This window comes from Saccostrea cucullata, unplaced genomic scaffold, assembly GCF_032062105.1.
Source record: "Saccostrea cucullata isolate Sc308-1 unplaced genomic scaffold, CSIRO_AGI_Scuc_v1 ctg1219, whole genome shotgun sequence".
Classification (NCBI taxonomy): domain Eukaryota; kingdom Metazoa; phylum Mollusca; class Bivalvia; order Ostreida; family Ostreidae; genus Saccostrea; species Saccostrea cuccullata.
The window spans coordinates 172,559-181,044 of record NW_026929817.1 but is presented as its reverse complement, the minus strand read 5'-3'; the positions used below and the strand labels follow the sequence as shown (position 1 = coordinate 181,044).

Here is an 8,486-nt window from a genome sequence, read left to right as displayed (position 1 = left end):
AAGGGTACTGTTAGTTACTGAGAAGTAACTCTAATTATGTACATGTATACTGTTTAATGTTTTTTACCCTTCGGTCAGCCAGTCAGTCAGTCCTATTTTTTTGTCAGCGCAACTCCTTATAAACCGATGCACAGAATTTGGTCAAACTTTGCAGATATTTAGGACGCAATGTGTAGATGTGCATATTACCAGGAAATTCCGATTTCTTTGTTGTTTCTAGGAATTTCGGCACTTTTTAACCTAGATTTTTTGCCATATCTTGAATATAGAGGTGAACAGTTGGTCAGTGCAAATCCTCATAAACCGCTGCACGGAATTTGTCAAAATTCCGATTCGTCATATGGAGAAATGATGTGCAGTTTATTCATGAGGTTGCTCCCACGTGATTTACTTCTCATAAATATTCATAAGATCCTGCAAAAACTCAAAATATACAATTTCTTTAATTTTTAAAAATTAAAACATGCAAGACTATTTCATTTTTATTTCTTTAAGCCCCCGTCCTAGTTGTATGGCCAATGGGTAGAATTTAGCGTGGTTGTCAGTTGGCAATTAATGATACCGTCTGTTAATAATAAGTATGTCACACGGATGAAGACATTGCCGTTTTTAAATTTAAAGGCGGTCGTAACTCTTCATAAAATGTTAAAAGACTTATGTTTTTTAAAAATAGACATTCGTTTGCACCTATTAATCGGCGTAAGAACTTTGTCATCTTGCAATAAACACTTACTTTTCATCACCCCCCGTCCTAGTTGTTGGCCAATGGGTAGAATTTAGCGTGGTTGTCAGTTGGCAATTAATGATACCGTCTGTTAATAATAAGTATGTCACACGGATGAAGAAATTGCCGTTTTTAAATTTAAAGGCGGTCGTAACTCTTCATAAAATGTTAAAAGACTTATGTTTTTTAAAAATAGACATTCGTTTGCACCTATTAATCGGCGTAAGAACTTTGTCATCTTGCAATAAACACTTACTTTTCATCACCAAAAATAAGAAAGAAACTAATTCAGTTCTCTTTTCTTCACACAGGATAAAAAGCCAGGTGTCCCAAATTTGGAAACCCGATGGAAACATATGGGAATCGTGACATCAGTAGTTTCCATATAGTTTCCATATTATGGAAACCACATAGTGGTTTCCACATAGATTCCCAACATGGAAACAATCAACCTGTGGTTTCCCGTAAGTTTCCCAAGATAGGAAACCGTGGAAACATGCCTCAGTGGTTTCCATGTAGATTATCGACATGGAAACAATCAACCTGTGGTTTCCTGTAAGTTTCCCAAGATAGGAAACCATGGAAACATATATATGTCTCAATGGTTTCCATATAGTTTCCCGACATGGAAGCCATCAGTCTGTAGTTTCTCCCATGTTTCCCAGGTAGGGAAACTTTGAAATTATATCTCATACTAATTTCCAACTACATGTACTTTTTATTTCACAAAAAGTTAAATATTTTCTGAAGATTCTACATTTTTTCCCGATTATAGATTTTTTTCAAACGAGTACACATACTGTATCAAAAGAATTAAATCGGTCTCTTTATACAGTTAAAATAACTTAAGGATGACGTTTACTCAGGTTTCGGAAATCAGAAAGGAAATTTCATAAAGTATAATATATTAAATCAAAAATTGTTTTAAATGGATAAAATTATGAAGTTTTAACACAATATCAATTTTAAATTTTCATACTTTATTATTTGAAGAAAATATACAGGAACAAAAGTCAATGTATGGTAATGCAGAGGAAATTCGGACTAAATTTTAAAATTTTTCATTTTTGTCAAAATCTTTTATTTCTTGCAATATTTTTAAATGTAAAGGTTGTATGTTTTTTCAGACATCATTTTGCAAATTTTATTTGCCTTAAAGCTAATAAATTATTTCAAATAATTAAATGCTATCAAATAAAGAAATTCAGAAATATGAACAAAAACCATTTCAGGCAACATATCTCAATAATATGATCATTGACCCCATATAATGTTAATACCACGAGAATAACGGCAAAAAAGGTAATATGATGCTATAAATAATTTAGAGTTCTTATCAGTCAGATTTCTTAAATATTCGATTAAAAATGGGGGGGGGGGAATATAAATGTGACAGAGGAAATTCGGATGTAATAATTATCACGTTTAAGGCCCAAAATCTACTCATTTCTTTATATGGAGCAACTCTGTTCCATTGCTATAATATTTCATAATTAAAAGACTTGTTGTTGGTAATATTTTGTGAGTGAAGAAAAAAATGGTCATAGTGTGAAAAATTGAGGTATTTCCCGAGAAATACTCAGAGGCCCCTAGAATGAAAACAAGGTCATTGACCTAGTTATTTGAAATTAAAATATAATCTAAGAATCATAGGTGTACAATGTGCAATAGGTGTTTTTTCGTTCTTATCAGTGGAATTTTTAGTCATCTGAGTAAAGGTATACCTTAAAGTGTATTTATATTTATAAAATTTAATATTTCATGACCGTGAACGCAAGTTAATTTTAAACTGGATTTATCACATTAGTCGTGGTGAACTCGTGTAGAATGCGTGAATTGGAATAAAGAAGAGTAAGTGCAGTTATATGGAAATCAATCATAAAAAGAGAAGTTGCGATTTCTGATTAAAAGACAAAATATAGAAGAGTAGGACTTAGTATAGTTACATAGAAATAAATATAAACTGGTCAGAAAAAATCATTCATCGAGTGAGGTGGGGGTCTGAGTATTATAATGCTAGTAATTTGCTATAGTAAATATTGTTTAAGATAATTTTTTGTTAGTTTTCTTATTTATTTATTTCTTTATTATTAATATTTTTTTTGCTTGTCATCGCCCCTCCCCCAAAAAGCATATTTGAAAACGTTGGTACGGCCTGTGTAACTACGGGCAACTGTCCTCACGTGCCATATCAGGTGGAGACACGTGCCGCGAAGACACCTGGGGACAGGAGACACCTGTCACTGTGTATTTTTTGTATATTCTATGTGATTTGAGAGGGTTTTCTACTTACAGGAAACAATGGGCTGGTGTCAAGCATGTACACACACAGTCTCTGCAGACTTGTCTAAAATTAAGATGATGATTTGTGTTTTTTATAATCATTAAAAATCATTGTATAGTAATCGTAAGTTATACAAGAGAACATAATTTAGTCATAAAATAACCTACATTTATTTTTAAGAAGTTCAATGAAAGAACAAACTATTTAGAATTTCGATTTCAATGTTTATTACTGATTTCAAATAAAACCTTCCTGTTAGAAAATTAGATAATTTTCCATAGGTATAGAATAAATATAAATCGTGTATAATCATGATAATTATATTAAATCATAATCACTTTATAGATCAATGACATTAATACGGTATTTAATAGTCTTGATGTTTTGTGTAAAATTTGTAATCCAACTACAAAGACATCTGTAAAATAATGTTTAAAATATTCATATAAAAAAACATTTTTTTTATTATTATTTCTTTTGAATTTAAATTTGTTCGTAGATCCCTGTGTGGTAAAGTCTGCATGAAACTACAAAGGTCCTAAATGCACATGTATATTTAACAAAACCATGCATCCCCCAAAAAACCATTGCTCTACATGTAACTAAAGAAAAATCTATAAAATTATACATTATTTTGTTTTCCTCAAGAACAACGGCTTTTGATGTATAGTGCATTAAGTGTGCATTTGTATTACTGTGCATTTTTTGTTGATGACATTATATAAAAAAGTGAAGGTTTTCAATACAACTAGATTTCTTTATCTACGTTGTCCACTACTTTATTTCTATTCTACATGCTGTAAATTACTCTTTTAAAGAAATAATTATAATGCGTGTTCTTAAATTTGACGAGACTCAAACTACAGGCCTGTAGGAAAGTAATTTCCGTTTGCGTAATAAACTTACCAGGAATTTATTTTTTTAATAGAAAACCTGACCAAATTTCCTTATTACGAAAAAAAAGTATATAAGAAGAGATACAGGGCGGGACCAGCTAAAGCTGTGTGCATAAACTCACAACCATTCACATTAACAAATATCTATAGACAGTAGATGACTTTTGACACAATCTTTCCAATGACCTCACTTATACCCGTCACGACTAAAAAACTGAATTAATATACTGTTAATTTTTCCTGCATGCCTTTGATTAGATATTTGTTTTGTTCCACCTTGTGATAACTCTCCTTAAAAAAAGCTTTTTGACATTCTAATACATTAAACAATATTACATGTTAAAATGATGTGTGAAATTTATTTAGGCCTAACTAAAGGCCAATATTTTTCAAGTACGATAAATGGAAAAATGCACAGTAATCACCTCCACCAGTAATAATATATAATTGATAGCAGGCTCAAAATCTATACCAAAAAAGGAGGGAGTTCATTGATTTTTTTTTTAATCAAAACAAGAAAAAAAAAATCAGATCTGATGGTATTCTATCTTAATTTTCACAAGTGTATCCTAATCCTATTCTACCATACCTCACTCAGGCTGATTCTTTCTACTAAAAGCTTTTTTAATTATAGCAATTAATTTTTAAACATGTTTAACTCCGAACTTTTCAATCATCACTATTAAAAATAGAAAAAAAAAATGCTGTTCTTCAATATTGTAGCTCCTTTTCATGCCTCTTAGGATTCAAGTGGAAAGTTCACAATTCCAAAAATTTCAAAACATCGTTTTGATGTGACATTATACATTCATAATTACAACCGTTAAAAGTGTGTGTGGGGGGGGGGGGCATATACTTTCAGTTAGGACGGCCACTACCATGCAATAACCAAGCCCCGAAACCCCAATCCCAAAACCAAATAATTTGAGGTGTTAAAAATCTTTTTTCTCTAAGTGGCACACGCATATTATTTTTTAAAAACGCTTTCTATCTAAATATACTAGGCCTACACATCGTATCGGCAAAAATATTTAGGAGCCCCCTTTTATTCCATGAACAGGGAAAAACTTCATTAAATTTTAATATAAGATTTCATAATCACACTCATGTGAACGTTCAAACAGTTTTTGTTTCCCATCCTGCATCGCTCTGCAGGCGCTTTATTTCATTGGTCAATTTCCCGAGGCGCCATTTTTGGAGGATCGAGAAGGACGAAGAAGAAGGTGTAAGCAGCCGGTAAATGTGAAAAGTTAATGATGTTTTCACCACCCAATGTCTTTGAGACTGTGATAAATGCAATGAACAACAACCAAGGATTAGTGTACGTATATTTTTGTTTATTTTTTACGGTAAATAATTGTAATATTTTGCAACAACAAATCTTCACTATCGGTGACACTTTTGTTCTGAAGCCATTTTGAAAAGTTGAATGTCTAAAATTCTTAGTCTTTAGAACATATATTGCAAGAAATAAAAGGGAAATTTGAGTGAAATAACATGCTTAATTTATTTCCATGCAATAGATAGACAATGTAGGCCCAAAATCATCGTACATGTGTTCCATGCTGTATGTTGTACAATGGCGACTTTTCGCTTTTTAATAGAATGAATGCACAATATAATAGTTCTCTCTCTGTGTATAAATGAGTTATTTCAAAGCGAAGCTTCTTTTTTTATTTTTTTTTTTTTTTTTATCCCCTCTATTTATTCGGATGATAATATCTATACCGAGCACGGTTTCGTACTTAAATACATACTAAAGTACATCCAGTTTGAATTCATGTGTTCTCGGATAGCCAACTGTTTTCATTTTTTGGAACTTATGACAAGGTATAACCGTATAAATGAGATATTTTTGTTTCAAAACTATGAAAAAGCATCAATATTTTACAAAAAGTGTTTAATCGCAAATTTCCGATTATTCATGAAGGATATCATTATCAGAACAGTTGAAATAGATTGTACCTTAGCATAACCCTTAATCATAAGCCCTAATCATATGCATGAGGATGATATGGAGGAAAACATACATTAAAAATGTGGATGTAGGCAAAAGCCTGTCCACTGCGCTGAAGAAATTGGTTTGTATATTGAAATAGTTTACTGACAAAAGAAAAAGTTTCTAATGTCTGACCTGCTGAGATGAAGATGTTAAAAAAGAAAAGCCTACATAGTGAATTAATATTGATAGTATATCAAGTAATGCAAATGAATCATCAGCTTGAATTATCAGATATTTCACAATTTTTGACCGGTGTAGGCCAACCTGAAGTTATAAGGACCTATGTCAAGTGATATTGACCCACGGCATAGAAAGAAAGTAGGAACCAAGCATGAGAGGTCATGTCAATATCACTTGACATGGGTCCTTATATAAACCACATTTTGACTAATACAATGACAGTGAGACTGTTTTGGCGAGCGCAGATATATATTTTGTTATAATTTAGATCTGGCTCATCAAACTGCATGTGACATTTGGTGCGTCTAGACTCTGATGTCACATGACGTCGTATGTAAGTAACATTTCCAAAAAGAAGCCCAAGCAGTGCTGAAAGTAAATGAAGAACATATTGTTTACTATTTATCTTCAATGTTTAAATCCATTAAATCAGGGCATGTTTACTTTTAGTTGAACTTTTGCTGCTATTCTCGTGAGAACGTAGCTTTAACAAGTGATGCATTGTGGATCCAAATTACTGCATCAAAAAATGTAATCGAATGAATGTGCAGTAGTCCAAATTTTCTCTTCGCACAGTCGTTGCTTTAAGAGCTCGCAGTAACGAGCGTCGCTTGACTGTGACCTGTATGCAAAAAATAGCCTTTTTGAATTTTGTTGCGCCGGACGCATAGTGTTTTACAAATGCATCTTGTTTACATCTGAAAAAGGTGATTTATAAGATTCCTACTTTATTTTTTAATCTGTGTGTTTTCCATTCAATTCATTTGATAAAGAATGTTGATCAAACGTTCAGGTTATATAATAATTCCAACTATTGTGGGAGCATTTTGGTGATTTCATGAGTTTAAATTTCAGCAGGTATAACTTCACATTCAGGGTGTATACAGAGTATCTTCTATGTGACGTAGAGGTGATACATCTGTCTTATCTGTTTAAATCTGCAGTATTTGGGATATATTTTGCTGGATTACAGCTGAAAAGCAAATAAGTTTTTTTTATAAAAGAAGCATCAGTTTAAGAAACAACTGACCCTACTACAGGGTTTTGACACAGAATGACAGAATGATCAAATATCATGATGATAAGGCTTTTAGGTTGATTAGTTTGTAAATATATTTTTGATTAACAAAAAAAGTCAAAATTGACAAATTGAAAATTTGATAAACAATTCATGTTTTTAATAAGAAGGGGTACATTGGCCACTCTTGTTGCCTAGAGGAGATGCATCCAATTTCAATATTGCATGTTGAGCTATACCTGGTGATTTATCAGTTTTAAGTGAATTTGTTTAAGACAGAAATATATAAAAAAAGCATTTCAGACCAAAACGGGGCTTCAACTGGATGTACGGCATGTTGTGACAGTGACAACATAGAGAGTCCCCTAAGATTGTGGTGTTTTTTGTTTATTTTTTTTTTGTGTTCAGTTTGTTATATTGGAGTTTTTATATATTTTAGAGGCGTTCACCAATGTCATTACTAATGACAAACAGGAGAAACGGAGACAGGAGATGGAAAGACTGATCTTCACAGACAGCAGTCAAAACAAAGCAAAAGAAAGCATTCAGTAAGTCTAATTTACTAAAATCCTATATGAAAAAGTGATCTTTTGGGATTTATTTTTAAATTAATTTGCCTACATTACAAAGATATTTGTTAATTTACAGTCTTCTTTCATCATGTATAGCAGGGTTGTAGAAGAATTAAATATTCTTTGAAATTTATGATATTTTGTGTCAATGGGTATTTCTACAAAACTAAGGTGACAGGTCACATAGTTCATTATCATTGATACTTGTACAGATATGTTTTTAAAAAGTCTGTATGATTAACTATGCGCTTTTTCCCTCAGAAACTGGAAATAAGATAAAAAGCCGTGGAACATCTAGACGAGTCATGGACCCCAACATCTAAAAAGAACTTGACAGAGTGCATTCGGTTGGACATAACTTCCCAAGAAGACTGATGACAAAGACTCAACAAAGAGGGTCAGGCTCCCATTTTCCTGGGAATCAACCAGACTGTGCAAGGGAAAAGAGGCACTGGACAAGGCATATAGACACAAGGTCCTGAAAACCGAATCTGCCAGACGCCAGTTGGTATTTGTTAGGGATGGTAGAGAGGACACAACAACACCTCCTCCTGAGAAGTGTCCAGCTTGGGCCATTTCCAGGGTCTACTCCTCATAGAGGTAATTAATTTTCTCAGATTCTTATTTATTTTTACTTTTCTTAGTATTGTGTAAAACTTTTATAAATTCATTTAACTTCCCTTTTTAAGTGAACAAAAAGATCAATACCATTTGAAAAAAATATTAAGGATGTGTTATTTTTTGCTTGCAAATACTGAAGTCTGATTATATTGAACCATTTTCTATGGCCTTATTTTGATAAGTTTTATG

At 32.3% G+C, this 8,486-nt stretch overlaps 1 long non-coding RNA gene across 2 annotated transcripts; it reads left to right on the top strand.

The window, feature by feature from the left end:
* Window positions 1–5,592: 5,592 nt before the first annotated feature.
* LOC134282240 (uncharacterized) lies at window positions 5,593–8,141 on the top strand. Of its 2 annotated transcripts, none has more exons than XR_009995250.1 (3): window positions 5,593–5,734; window positions 7,544–7,652; window positions 7,938–8,141. It is a non-coding gene; the product is annotated as an uncharacterized LOC134282240 (long non-coding RNA). The 2 variants fall into 2 exon arrangements; XR_009995251.1 differs by lacking the exon at window positions 5,593–5,734 and adding an exon at window positions 5,776–6,420.
* The last annotated feature ends 345 nt before the right edge of the window (window positions 8,142–8,486 follow it).